Source organism: Hyperoodon ampullatus (assembly GCF_949752795.1).
Source record: "Hyperoodon ampullatus genome assembly, chromosome: 6".
Classification (NCBI taxonomy): domain Eukaryota; kingdom Metazoa; phylum Chordata; class Mammalia; order Artiodactyla; family Ziphiidae; genus Hyperoodon; species Hyperoodon ampullatus.
The window spans coordinates 70,478,246-70,493,584 of NC_136919.1; the positions used below are offsets into that span (position 1 = coordinate 70,478,246).

The 15,339-nt window shown below is 37.8% G+C and overlaps 1 protein-coding gene across 2 annotated transcripts in view; it reads left to right on the forward strand.

Moving 5' to 3' along the window:
* ERMP1 (endoplasmic reticulum metallopeptidase 1) overlaps positions 1 to 15,339 on the forward strand; it is a gene marked incomplete at both ends in the record, with an annotated part of 65,177 nt that overhangs the window by 33,630 nt on the left and 16,208 nt on the right. The gene's annotated exons all lie outside the window — the stretch shown is intronic.

Below are 15,339 nucleotides of genomic sequence, written 5' to 3' on the forward strand. Positions count from 1 at the left end.
AAAAATTGACCAGAAAGTAGACATTTCCCTATTGTTCCCTCTACCCCCCAGCTTCCCTTATTATTATCCCTTTTGCATTAAGTGTGGTACATTTCTTTTAATTGATGAGCCTACATTGATACATTATTATTAACTAAAGTCCTTAGTTTACATTAGACTTAGTTCACTCTTTGTGTTGTTTAGTTCTATGGGTTTTGACAGATGCATATTGTCATGTATCTACCATTACAGTATCATACAGAGTAGATTCACTGCCCTCAAATCCCGTCTCCATTTATTCACCCCTCTCTCCTCCCTCCCTCTGGCAACCACTGATCTTTTTACTGTCTCCATCGTTTTGCCTTTTCCAGAATATCATATAGCTGGAATTACACTTTGTAGCCTTTTCGGATTGGCTTCTTTTGTTTAGTAATTTTCACTTAAGGTGCCTTTATGTCTTTTAGTGGCTTGATAGCTCATTTCTTTTTATTGCTGTGATTGTACCACAGTTTGTTTATCTTCTGATCTACTGAGGAACATCTTGGTTGCTTCCACTTTTTGGCAGTTATGAATAAAGCTTCTATACACATTTGTGTGCAGATTTTTGTGTAAAATAAGTTTTCAACTCATTTGGATAAATATCTAGGAGTGCAACTGCTGGACTGTATATAGTAAGCTTATATTTACCTTTGTAAGAAACTGCCGAAGTGTCTTCCAAAGGCAGTATGAATTCCCACCAGCAATGAATGTGAGTTCCTGTTGCTCTTCATTCTCACCAGCATTTGGTGCTGTTAGTCTTTTGGATTTTAGCCATTCTTCTTCTTTTTAATTTTTAAATTTTATTTATTTTTCTATACAGCAAGTTCTTTAGTCATCCATTTTATACACATCAGTGTATACATGTCAATCCCAATCTCCCAATTCATCACACCACCACCACCACCCCCTCGTGGCTTTCCCCCCTTGGTGTCCATACATTATTTATTCTCTACATCTGTGTCTCAATTTCTGCCCTGCAAACCGGTTCATCTGTACCATTTTTCTAGGTTCCACATATATGGGTTAATATACGATATTTGTTTTTCTCTTTCTTACTTCACTCTGTATGACAGTCTCTAGATCCATCCACGTCTCTACAAATGACCCAATTTCGTTCCTTTTTATGGCTGAGTAATATTCCATCATATATATGTTCCACATCTTCTTTATCCATTCGTCTGTCCATGGGCATTTAGGTTGCTTCCATGACCTGGCTATTGTAAATAGTGCTGCAGTGAACATTGGGGTGCATGTGTCTTTTTCAATTATGATTTTCTTTGGATACATGCCCAGTAGTGGGATTGCTGGGTCATATGGTAATTCTATTTTTAGTTTTTTAAGGAACCTCCATACTGTTCTCCATAGTGGCTGTATCAGTTTACATTCCCACCACCAACAGTGAAAGAGGGTTCCTTTTCTCCACACCCTCTCCAGCATTTGTTGTTTGTAGATTTTTCTGATGATGCCCATTCTAACTGGTGTGAGGTGACACCTTATTGTAGTTTTGATTTGCATGTCTCTAATAATTAGTGATGTTGAGCAGCTTTTCATGTGCTTCTTGGACATCTGTATGTCTTCTTTGGAGAAATGTCTATTTAGGTCTTTTGCCCATTTTTGGATTGGGTTTTTTTTTTTAATATTGAGCTGCATGAGCTGTTTATGTATGTTGGAGATTAATCCTTTGTACGTTGATTCGTTTGCAAATATTTTCTCCTATTCTGTGGGTTGTCTTTTCCTCGTTTGTAGTTTCCTTTGCTTTGCAAAAGCTTTTAAGTTTCATTAGGTCCCATTTGTTTATTTTTGTTTTTATTTCCATTACTGTAGGAGGTGGATCAAAAAAGATCTTGCTGTGATTTATGTCAAAGAGTGTTCTTCCTACGTTTTCCTCTAAGAGTTTTATAGTGTCCGGTCTCACATTTAGGTCTCTAATCCATTTTGGGTTTATTTTTGTGTATGGTGTTAGGAAGTGTTCTAATTTAATTCTTTTACATGTAGCTGTGCAGTTTTCCCAGCACCACTTGTTGAAGAGACTGTCTTTTCTCCACTGTGTATTCTTGCCTCCTTTGTCATAGAGTAGTTGACCATAGGTGCGTGGGTTTATCTCTGGGCTTTCTATCCTGTTCCATTGATGTATATTTCTGTTTTTGTGCCAGTACCATATTGTCTTGATTACTGTAGCTGTGTAGTATAATCTGAAGTCAGGGAGTCTGATTCCTCCAGCTCCGTTTTATTCCCTCAAGACTGCTTTGGTTTTTCGGGGTCTTTTCTGTCTCCATAGAACTTTTAAGATTATTTGTTCTAGTTCTGTAAAAAATGTCATTGGTAATTTGATAGGGATTGCATTGAATCTGAAGATTACTTTGGGTAGTATAGTCATTTTCATAATATTGATTCTTCCAATCCAAGAACATGGTATATCTCTCCATCTGTTGGTATCTTTAATTTCTTTCATCAGTGTCTTATAGTTTTCTGCATACAGGTCTTTTGCCTCCCTACATAGGTTTATTCCTAGGTATTATATTCTTTTTGTTGCAATGGTAAATGGGAATGTTTCCTTAATTTCTCTTTCAGACTTTTCATCATTAGTACATAGGAATGCAAGAGGTTTCTGTGCATTAATTTTGTATCCTGCAATTTTACCAAATTCATTGATTACCAAATTCATTGATTAGCTCTAGTAGTTTTCTGGTGGCATCTTTAGGATTCTCTATGTATGTATCATGTCATCTGCAAACAATGACAGTTTTACTTCTTCTTTTCTAATTTGGATTCCTTTTATTTCTTTTTCTTCTCTGATTGTCATGGCTAGGACTTCCAAAACTATGTTGAATAATAGTGGTGAGAGTGAATATCCTTGTCTTCTTACTGATCTTAGAGGAAATGCTTTCAGTTTTTCACCATTGAGAATTATGTTTGTTGTGGGTTTGTCGTATATGGCCTTTATTATATTAGGTAGGTTCCATCTTTGCCCACTTTCTGTAGAGTTTTTATCATAAATGGGTATTGAATTTTGTCAAAAGCTTTTTCTGCATCTATTGAGATGATCATATAGTTCTTCTTCAATTTGTTAATATGGTGTATCACATTGACTGATTTGCATATACTGAAGAACCCTTGCATCCCTGGGATAAATCCCACTTGATCATGGTGTATGATCCTTTTAATGTGTTGTTGATTCTGTTTGCTAGTATTTTGTTGAGGATTTTTGCATTTATATTCATCAGTGATAGTGGTCTGTAATTATTTTTGTAGTATCTTTGTCTGATTTTGGCATCAGGGTGATGGTGGTCACATAGAATGAGTTTGGGAGTGTTCCTTTCTCTGCAATTTTTTGGAAGAGTTTGAGAAGGATGGGTGTTAGCTCGTCTCTAAATTTTTGATAGAGTTCACCTGTGAAGCCATCTGGTCCTGGACTTTTGTTTGTTGGAAAATTTTTAATCACAGTTTCAATCTCATTACTTGTGGCTGGTCTGTTCATATTTTCCATTTCTTCCTGGTTCAGTCTTGGAAGGTTATACCTTTCCAAGAATTTGTCCGTTTCTTCCAGGTTGTCCATTTTATTGGCATAGAGTTGCTTGTAGTAATCTCTCATGATCCTTTGTATTTCTGCAGTGTCTGATGTAACTTCTCCTTTTTCATTTCTAATTTTATTGATTTGAGTCCTCTCCCTCTTTTTCTTAATGAGTCTGGCTAATGGTTTATCAATTTTGTTTATCTTCTCAAAAAACCAGCTTTTAGTTCTATTGATCTTTGCTACTGTTTTCTTTGTTTCTATTTCATTTATTTCTGCTCTGATCTTTATGATTTCTTTCCTTCTGCTAACTTTGGGTTTTGTTTGTTCTTCTCTCTCGAGTTCCTTTAGGTGTAAGGTTACATTGTTTATTTGAGATTTTTCTTGTTTCTTGAGGTAGGCTTGTATTGCTATAAACTTCCCTCTTAGAACTTCCTTTGCTGCATCCGGTAGGTTTTGGATCATTGTGTTTTCATTGTTACTTGACTCTAGGTATTTTTCGATTTCCTCTTTGATTTCTTCAGTGATCTCTTGGTTATTTAGTAACGTATTGTTTAGCCTCCATGTGTTTGTGGTTTTAACGTGTTTTTCCCTGTAATTGATTTCTAATCTCATAGCGTTGTCGTCAGAAAAGATGCTTGAAATGATTTCAATTTTCTTAAATTTACTTAGGCTTGATTTATCACCCAAGATGTGATTTATCCTGGAGAATGTTCTGTGTGCACTGGAGAAGAAAGTGTGATCTGCTGCTTTTGGATGGAATGTCCTATAAATATCAATTAAATCTTTCTGGTTTATTGTGTCATTTAAAGCTTGTGCTTCCTTATTTTCTGTTTGGATGATCTGTCCATTGGTGTAAGTGAGGTGTTAAAGTCCCCCACTATTATTGTGTTACTGTCGATTTGCTGTTTTAGAGCTGTTAGCAGTTGCCTTATGTATTGAGGTGCTCCTATGTTGGGTGCATACATATTTATAATTGTTATATCTTCTTCTTGGATTGATCCCTTGATCATTTTGTAGTGTCCTTCCTTGCCTCTTGTAACATTAAAGTCTATTTTATCTGATATGAGTATTGCTCCTCCAGCTTTCTTTTGATTTCCATTTGCACGGAATATCTTTTTCCATCCCCTCACTTTCAGTCTGTGTATGTCCCTAGGTCTGAAGTGGGTCTCTTGTAGACAGCATATATATGGGTCTTGTTTTTGTATCCATTCAGCAAGCCTGTGTCTTTTGGTTGGAGCATTTAATCCATTCATGTTTAAGGTAATTATCGATATGTATGTTCCTATTACCATTTTCTTAATTGTTTTGGGTTTGTTTTTGTTGGTCCTTTTCTTCCCTTGTGTTTCCCACTTAGAGAAGTTCCTTTAGCATTTGTTGTAGAGCTGGCTTGGTGGTGCTGAATTCTCTTAGCTTTTGGTTGTCTGTAAAGCTTTTGATTTCTCCATCAAATCTGAATGAGATCCTTGCTGGGTAATCTTGGTTGTAGGTTCTCTCCTTTCATCACTTTAAATATGTCATGCCACTCCCTTCTGACTTGTAGAGTTTCTGCTGAGAAATCAGGTGTTAACGTTATGGGAGTTCCCTTCTTGTTATTTGTTGTTTTTCCCTTGCTGCTTTCAATAATTTTTCTTTGTCTTTAATTTTTGCCAGTTTGATTATTATGTGTCTCGGGGTGTTTCTCCTTGGGTTTATCCTGTATGGGACTCTCTGTACTTCCCGGACTTGGGTGGCTATTTCCTTTCCCGTGTTAGGGAAGTTTTTGACTATAATCTCTTCAGATATTTTCTCGGGTCCTTTTTCTCTCTCTTCTCCTTCTGGGACCCCTATAATGCGAATGTTGTTGCGTTTAATGTTGTCCCAGAGGTCTCTTAGGCTGTCTTCATTTATTTTCATTCTTTATTCTGTCCCACAGCAGTGAATTCCACCTTTCTGTCTTCCAGGTCACTTATCTGTTCTTCTGCCTCAGTTATTCTGCTATTGATTCCTTCTAGTGTAGTTTTTATTTCAGTTACTGTATTGTTCATCTCTGTTTGTTCTTTAATTCTTCTAGATCTTTGTTAAACATTTCTTGCATCTTCTCAACCTTTGCCTCCATTCTTTTTCCGAGGTCCTGGATCATCTTCACTATCATTATTCTGAATTCTTTTTCTGAAAGGTTGCCTATCTCCACTTTGTTTAGTTGTTTTTCTGGGGTTTTATCTTGTTCCTTCATCTGGTACGTAGCCCTCAGCCTTTTCATCTTGTCTTTCTGTGAATGTGGTTTTTGTCCCACAGGCTGCAGGATTGTAGTTCTTCTTGCTTCTGCTGTTTGCCGTCTGGTGGATGAGGCTATCTAAGAGGCTTGTGCAAGTTTCCTGATGGGAGGGACTGGTGGTGGGTAGAGCTGGCTGTTGCTCTGGTGGGCAGAGCTCAGTAAAACTAATCCGTTTGTCTGCTGATGGGCGGGGCTGGGTTCCCTCCCTGTTGGTTGTTTGGCCTGAGGCGACCCAACACTGGAGGCTACCTGGGCTCTTTGGTGGGGCTAATGGCGGACTTTCGGAGGGCTCACATCAAGGAGTACTTCCCAGAACTTCTGCTGCCGGTGTCCTTGTGCTTACGGTGAGACACAGTCACTCCCCGCCTCTGCAGAAGACCCTCCAACACTAGCAGGTAGGTCTGGTTCAGTCTCCCGTGGGGGTCACTGCTCCTTCCCCTGGGTCCCAATGCGCACACTACTTTGTGTGTGCCCTCCAAGAGTGGAGTCTCTGTTTCCCCCAGTCCTGTCGAAGTCCTGCAGTCAAATCTCGCTAGCCTTCAAAGTCTGATTCTCTAGGAATTCCTCCTCCTGTTGTCGGACCCCCAGGTTGGGAAGCCTGACGTGGGACTCAGAACCTTCACTCCAGTGGGTGGACTTCTGTGGTATAAGTGTTCTCCAGTTTGTGAGTCACCCACCCAGCAGTTATGGGATTTGATTTTATTGTGATTGCGCCCCTCCTACCATCTCATTGTGGCTTCTCCTTTGTCTTTGTTTTTTTTTTTTTTTTTTTTTTTTTTTTTTTTTTTTTGTGGTACGCGGGCCTCTCACTGTTGTGGCCTCTCCCGTTGCGGAGCACAGGCTCCGGACGCGCAGGCTCAGCAGCCATGGCTCACGGGCCCAGCCGCTCCGCGGCATATGGGATCCTCCCAGACCGGGGCACGAACCCGTATCCCCTGCATCGGCAGGCGGACTCTCAACCACTGCGCCACCAGGGAGGCCCTCTCCTTTGTCTTTGGATGTGGGGTGTCCTTTTTGGTGAGTTCTAGCGTCCTCCTGTTGATGACTGTTCAGCAGTTAGCCGTGACCCCGGTGCTCTCACAAGAGGGAGTGAGAACATGTCCTTCTACTCCGCCATCTTGAACCAATCTCGGATTTTAGCCATTCTTATAGATACATAGTGGCATCTTATTCCTTTTTTAATTTGCAATTCCCTAATGACATATGATGTTGAGCAGCTTTTCATACTTATTTGCCATCTGTATAACTTCTTTGGAAAGGTGTCTATTTGGATCTTTTTGTCTGTTTATTAATTTTGTTTTCTTGTTGAGATTTAAGAGTTTTTTGTATATATGGGTATAAGTCCTTTATCATGTGTTTTGCAAATATTTTCTCCCAGTTTGCCTTGTATTTTCATATCTTAACAGTGTTTTTCATACAGCATAAATAAGTGTTTTAATTTATTGAAGTCCAACTTAATCACTTTTGTTTTATGGAACACGCTTTTGGTGTTGTGTCTAAAAATCATTGCCAAACCCAGGGTGTCTAGATTTTCTCTGATGTTACCTTCTAGAAGTTTTAAAATTCTGCCTTTTACACTTAGGTGTGTGATATATTTTGAATTAATTTTTGTGAAAGGTATAAGTTCTGTGTCTAGATTCATGTTTTTTGCATGTGGATTTCCAGTTGTTCCAGTACCATTTGTTGAAGACTATCCTGTCTCCACTGAGTTGCCTTTCTTTCTTTGTCAAAGATCAGTTGACTATATTTGTGTGGGGCTATTTCTGGGCTCTATATTTTGTTCTACTCATCTATTTCTCTGTTCGTTTCCCATTACTGCACTGTCTTGATCTCTTTAGCTTTATAGTATTTCTTGAAGTTGGGTATATCAGTCTTCCGACTTTCTCTTCAGTATACTGATTATTGGCTTGTCTTTTGTCTTTCCATATATCAGTTTGTCAATACCCATAAAATAACTTTTTGGGATTTTGATTGGAATTGCATTGGAATTGCATTGAACCTGTGGATCGATCACGTTTGGGAAAATGACATCATTACTGTCTCTTCCTATCCATGATATGGAAAGCCTCTCCATTTATTTGTATCTTATTTGATTTTTTTTTGTAGTTTCACAGTTTTGCTCATATAGATCTTGTACATATTTTGTGAGATTTATACTTATGTCATTTTTGAGGTGCTAATGTAAAGAGTATTGTTCATTGCTGGTATATAGGAAAGCAATTAACTTTTGTACGTTAATCTTGTATCCTGCAAACTTGCTATAATTGTTTATTAGTTCCTGGATTTTTTTGGTTGATTCTTCTGGGTTTTCTACATAGATGATCATGTCATTTGCAAACAAAGACAGTTTTATTTCTTCCTTCCCAATCTTTATACTTTTTATTTGCTTTTCTTATCTCATGGCATTAGCTAGGACTTCCAGTATGATTTTAAAAATGAGTGGTAAGAGGGGTCATCCTTGCCTTGTTCCTGGTCTTAATGGGAAAGCTTTCTTACCAACTGAGTATAATGTTAGCTGTAGGCTTTCTGTAGATGTTCTTCAGATCACTTTGAGGAAGTTCCCATCTATTTTTAGTTTGCTAAGAGTTTTATTCTGAATGAATGTTGGATTATGTCAAATACTTTTCTGTCTTTTCATATGATCATGTGGTTTTTCTTCTTTAGCATGTTGATGTCATGCATTACATTATTTGATTTTCAAATGCTGAACCAATCTCACATACCTGGAATAAATTCTACTTGGTCATAAGTGTATAATTCTTCTTATATGTTGTTGGGTTTGATTTTCTAATATTATGTTGAGGATTTTTACGTCTGTGTTCATGAAGGAGTACTAATCTTTAAGTTTTCCTGTAATGTCTTTGTGTGGTTTTGGTGTTAGAGTAATGCTGGCCTCACAGAATTAGAAAGTGTTCCTTCTGCTTCTGTCTTCTGGAGGAGATTGTAGAGAGTTTGTATAATTTCTTCCTTAAATGTTTGGTAGAATGCACTGGCGAATCCATCTGGGCCTGGTTCTTTCTGTTTTCGAAGGTCATTAATTATTGATTCAATTTTGTTTAATAAAGGACTATTTCAGATTGTCTGTTTCTTCTTTTGTGTGTATTGGCAGGTTGTGTCTTTGAAGGAATTGGTCTGTTTCATCTGGGTTATCAAATTTCGGGGCCTACAGTGTTCATAATATTCTTTTATTATCCTTTTACTGTGCATGGGATCTGTAGTGATGTCACCTCTTTCATTTCTGAGATTAGTAATCTGTGTCTTCTTTTTTCTTAGCTTGGCTAGAGGTTTATCAATTTTATTGATCTTTTCAAAGAACCAGTTTTTGGTTCTATTGATTTTCTCTCTTGACTTCCTATTTCAATTTCATTAATTTCTACTCTATTTTTAAGTATTTCTTTCTTTCTGCTTAGTTTGGATTTAAGTACTCTTCTTTTTCTAGCTTATTAAAGTGGAAGCTTAGATTATTGACTTTAGATCATCTTTTTTAATGTATGCATTCAATACTACATTTTTCCCCCTAAGCTCTATTTTGGCTGCATCCCACAAATTTACAATTTTAGTTCAATTTATTTAAAAATTTCTCTTGAGGCTACTTTGACTCTTTTGTTATTTAGAAGTATGTTCTTTAATCTTCAAATATTTTGGATTTTCCAGCTGGTTTTCAATATTTATTTCTATAATTTCATTGTGGTATGAGAGCATACTTTATATGATTTCTATTCTAAATTTGTTGTGGTGTGTTTTATGGTGCAGGATATGGTCTCTCTTGGTGAATGTTCCATGTGAGCTTGAAAAGAATGTGTATTCTGGTGTTGGATGAAGTTCTATGAATTTTTTTTTTTGCGGTACGCGGGCCTCTCAGTGCTGTGGCCTCTCCCATTGCGGAGCACAGGCTCTGGACGCGCAGGCCCAGCGGCCACGGCTCACGGGCCCAGCCGCTCCGCGGCATGCGGGATCCTCCTGGACCAGGGCACGAACCCGTGTCCCCTGCATCGGCAGGTGGACTCTCAACCACTGCGCCACCAGGGAAGCCCCCTATGAATGTTTTTGATGGTGGTGTTTTAGTTCAACTATATATCCTTACTGATTTTCTGCCTGCTGGATTTGTCAGTTACTGTAAAGGGTTGTTGAGGTCTCCAACTATAATGGTGAATTTGTCTTTTTTTTGTTCCATTCTGTCAGTTTTTGCCTCACCTATTTTTTTTTTCTTTCCTGCGGTACGCAGGCCTCTCACTGTTGTGGCCTCTCCCGTTGCGGAGCACAGGCTCCGGATGTGCAGGCTCAGCGGCCATGGCTCACAGGCCCAGCCACTCCGTGGCACGTGGGATCTTCCCGGACTGGGGCACGAACCCGCGTCCCCTGCATCGGCAGGCGGACTCGCAACCACTGCGCCACCAGGGAAGCCCCAGCTTTTTTCTTTTTAAGATGGTACCCAGATATGTGAACAAACACCATACTAGATGTTTCCAGTGAAGGTATTTTGTGGATGGGATTGACATTTAATTTAGGTCAGTAAATTCTGAGTAAAGCAGATTGTTCTCCATAATGTGATGGGCTTCATCCAATCAGTTGAAGGCCTTAAAAAAAAAAGACTCTCCTCCTCCAAGGAGGTGGGGGGGGTGGTCTTGCCAGCACAGCCTAGGAATTCAAATTCGGCTCTTCCCTGAGTCTCCAGCCTGCCAGCCCCTACTGCAGATTTTGGATTTGCCAGCCTCTACAATTACATGAGCCAGTTCTGTAAAATAATTCTCTTTCTCTACACATCCTATTCTGTTTCTCTAGAGAACCCTAATACAGGAAGTTCATTTTTAAGAGTTCCTGCTACTGTTCACTCTGTACTTTAATAACTGAGTTTAAAAAAAAAGGTTGAGGTACTTCCCTGGTGGTGCAGTGGTTAAGAATCCACCTGCCAGTGCAGGGGACATGGGTTTGAGCCCTGGTCCAGGAAGAGCCCACGTGCCGCGGAGCAACTAAGCCTGTGAGCCACAAGTACTGAGCCACGTGCCACAACTACTGAAGCCCGTGCACTTAGAGCCCGTGCTCTGCAACAAGAGAAGCCACCACAATGAGAAGCCCATGCACTGCAAAGAATAGTCCCTGCTCACCACAACTAGAGAAAGCCTGTGCTCAACAACGAAGACCTGATGCAGCCAAAAACAAATTGGAAAAAAAAAAAATGGTTGATAGAAAGTTGCCCGGGATTTTGAGTGAGAAGTATCTTCATATGTAACTTTCCACCTTGCTTATTTTTATTCATTCATATATATATCTACATACATATATATATACGTATATTTTTAAGGCCTAATTTACATACATTGACATGTCCAGATCTTATACAGTTCCATTAGTTTTGATAAAAGCATACATATACCCATGTAACCACTATCAAAACACAAAACATTTCCATCAACCCAGAAAGTTCCCTTACACTAAAGTCTCCCTGCCCTGGAGAAGCAACTTTCTGATTCCTACATTGACAGATTCGATTTGCCTGGTCATTCTTGAACTTCTTATACATGGAATCGTCCAGTATGTAATATTCTGTGTCTGGTCATTAAGCATAATGTGTTTGAGATTGAGCTGTGTTGTTTTTGAGTATCAGTATTTCATTCCTATTCATTGCTGAGTTACTCAGTGCATGACTATACCACAGCTTATCATTCTGTTGTTGATGGACACCTGGGCAGTTTCCAGTTTGGGGCTAATATGAATAAAGCTATTATGAACACTCTTGTACAAAGCTTTTTGGGAATATGTCTTCCACTTCTCTTGGATAAATATCTAGGAGTGGAATTGTTTGGTTCATAGGACAGACGTACGTTTAACTTTTTAAAATTGTTTTTTTCCGTTTTTCACTCCCACCAGTAGTATACGGGAGTTCTAGTTACTCCACATTCTCACCAGAATTTACTGTTTTTTTTTCATTTTATCATTTCTTGTGGGTATTTAGTAGTAGTACCTCTTGCATTCCTCTGATAATTAAGATGTGGAACACTTTTGTAAGTGCTTACTGGCCGTTCATCTGCTGTGTTTCCTCATGTCTTTCTCCCTTTTAAAAACTGAGCTTGTTGTCTTATAGGAGTTCATACATTCTAGATAAAATCCTTTATCAGATAACTAGTGATTTCTTGCCCATTCATTTTCTTAATGATGTCTTCTGATGTGAAGAAGTTTTAAATTTTTATGAAGTCCATTTTATCAGGTTTTTCTTTCAGGATTAATGCTTTATGTGTCTTCCAAAAAAAGCTTGCCTACCCAGAGATCATGTTTAGACTTTTTCTTTTAGAAACTTTATAGCTTTAAGCTTTTATATTTAGGCCTGGGATGTACCTTGAGTTAATTTCTGTTTATGGTGTGAGGTAGAGGTCAAGGTCCTTTTTCCTTTATGGATATCCAGTTGTTCTAGCACCATCTGTTGAAAAGACTTTGCTCACTGAATTGCTTTGGTGCCCTTGTCAAAAATTATTCGACTGTATAAGTACGGTACTGGCACAAAAACAGAAATATAGATGAATGGTACAGGATAGAAAGCCCAGAGATAAAGCCATGCACATATGGGCACCTAATTTATGCCAAAGGAGGCAAGAGCATACAATGGAGAAAAGACAGCCTCTTCAATAAGTGGTGCTGGGAAAACTGGACAGCTACATGCAAAAGAATGAAATTAGAACACTACCTAACACCATACACAAAATTATTTGACTGTATATACCTCAGCTTTGCCCACTTTTTACTGAAATTTCTCTTCTACAAGTAGCTTGTTTGGTTTTTGTATTTTCATTCAGTTTAACACAGCAGGGACTTGAAAATCTTGTAAGCGAGGGAAGCTGGAGGACACAAGATGGTAGTAGTGAAATAATAATATTTGGTAGTTAACCAGTGGGATGAAACACTTATGGGAAGGAAGTGCCTTAGCTGACACTTCTGAAGGTGAATACTTCCGTTTTCTAGGCTTTAAAATTTTAAATAGAAATAAATTTACTTTGCACTAATTGGTTTTCTTGTTCATGCCAATAATTTATTTTATTTAAATTCCAGCCTATAAAAAGGAAGCACAGAAAAATTCAAACCTTTCTCTATCCTTAATGCACCATTTGGAGAATTCCAATAAAATTCAGGTTCCTGGCAGGCAGGTTGCACACCTACTGCCCTTTTTGTGATTACAAATGTCAAGAAATCATTTTTTTAAAAAATTATTTTTTGACGGTATGTGTGCAGGTCTGTTTCTGCACCAGTTACCACACTTTTAATTATAGAAGCTTTATAATTTAATGATTGGGAGAGTTAAGATCCTTTGTAGTTTTTGTTTTTTAGTATCTTCCTTGCCATTTTTGCATGCTTATTTTTCCATAATTTTAGTATTTAGAACTTTAGTATCATCTAATATAAAACATATTGCTAATTGGTATTTAGGAGAGTATCTTAATAAATTTATAAATTAAGGAGACCTGACATACAATGTTGAATCACCCTATCCATGAACCTGGAAATGTCTTTGCATTTGTTGGATCAGTTCTACTTTCGTGTCTTTCAGGAGTGCTATAAATGTTTTGCTGCTACTATCATTGGGATTTTCTCTATCATTATGTCCTCAAACTGGCTATATTTTTTATGTATGAAGGCAGTTGACGTCTGTATGTCAATTTTGTATCTTGCTACCTTTCTGAATCTTCTTGTTTTAGTTAATCACTGATACTAGGGTTCTCCATGTATACCAGGAATTGCCAAAATTTAAAAAGCCAGATAGTAAATATTTTAGGCTTTGCCATATGTCTCCATGATAGATTCTTTTTTGTTAACCACTCTTTAAAAACGTAAAAACCATTCTTAGCCTGAGAGCCATACAAATACAGACCTCAGGTGTATAGTTTGTCTACTACTGTGTATCATCTGCAGATAATTTTTCTTTACCAACTTTTATGCCTCTAATTGATTGGTCTAAATAGCTAATATTTCTAGCATAGGATAGAACAGTTGTGGAGATGGTGAGCCATCCTTGCCTTGTTCTTGATATTAGAACCAAGGTCTCTAGTGTTTTCCTATTATGTAAGATATTGACGTTAGGACTAAGGCATATATTTTTTAATTGTGTTAAACAAGCATTCATCACTTGTCATTCCTTGAATTTTTTTTAAGGAATGGATTTTAATTTTGTGAAGAGCTTTTTTTAGCATCTACAAAACTAATGATGGGATTTTTCTTCCTTGGGTCTTTTAATAAATCCTACCAGGTCACACATAGGCTATTATTTTCTTAATGTGATGTTGGTGATGTTGGATTTGTTTGCAAATATATTATTTAGAAATTCCACATCAGTGTTCATGAGTGATATTGGTTTGTGTTGTTTGGGTTTTTTTGGGGGGGGCGGTTGGTACTGTCCTTATCAAACTTAGGTATACATCATAAATGTATTGAATGTTATACATCATAAAACGGTAAGTTTTCCTTAATTTTCATTTTCTTGCAACAGTTTATGGTGCATTAGAACTATTTTGTTGAAAAGTTGGCTTGAATTCCTTTCTAAAATCACCTGGGCCTGGTCCTTTTTCTTAGGGTAGTTTCTTAATAATTTTTCTAGGGAAATTGGTTTGCTTTAGCTTTATTATCTCTTTATTATCTCTGCTTTAGCTTGCTTTAGCTTTATTATCTCTTTATTATCTCTGCTTTAGCTTTGTTATCTCAGTTTTGATAATCTGTATTTACCTAGCAGAATATCCATTTCATGTGAGTTTTCAAACTTAGAGGGCGGCAGAGTGATTATGTGTGATTTTTTAAACAACTTCTGCTTATTTTTCTTATTTCTCTTTGTGTATATACTTGTTTTCTCTGCTCCACTCTCCTTTCCCTCTGTTTCTTTTCCTATCAGGTTACTTAGTGATTGTCTTGTTAATTTAAAAAAATAACAGATTTTTGATTATTAGGTCTGTTTCTTCTATTTGCTATTTCACTGATTTCTAGTTTTTCCTTTCTTGTCTTTTTTTTTTTTTTTTTTTTTTTTGTGGTACGCGGGCCTCTCACTGTTGTGGCCTCTCCCATTGCGGAGCACAGGCTCCGGACGCACAGGCTCAGCGGCCATGGCTCACGGGCCCAGCCGCCCTGCGGCATGTGGGATCTTCCCAGACCGGGGCATGAACCCGTGTCCCCTGCATCGGCAGGCGGACTCTCAACCACTGCGCCACCAGGGAAGCCCTCCTTTCTTGTCTTTTTAAAAACTCTGTCCACTTGCCTGAAATAACCTTTTTTACCCTTTCTGAATCTCTTTAAGTATGTTTCTTGGAATACAGTATGTGATTAGGTCTAGCTTTGTAAGCGAAGTTAAACTTTTTTTTCTTTTAGCAGCTGGGTTAGGTCTTTTCACATTTATTTTTACTGTATAATACTTTTGGTCTCAACTTTCTCAAAATATTTATAATTACGTGTGTTTTATCTGCTATATTCCTTTTTCTATGGTGTGCTGTCTTTGCTCTTTAAAAAGTAGTTTCTGGCATATAAGGTTTATATTTTTGTTTTGATTGCCTGTTATTTAACCTTTTACTATCTGTATGTCAAT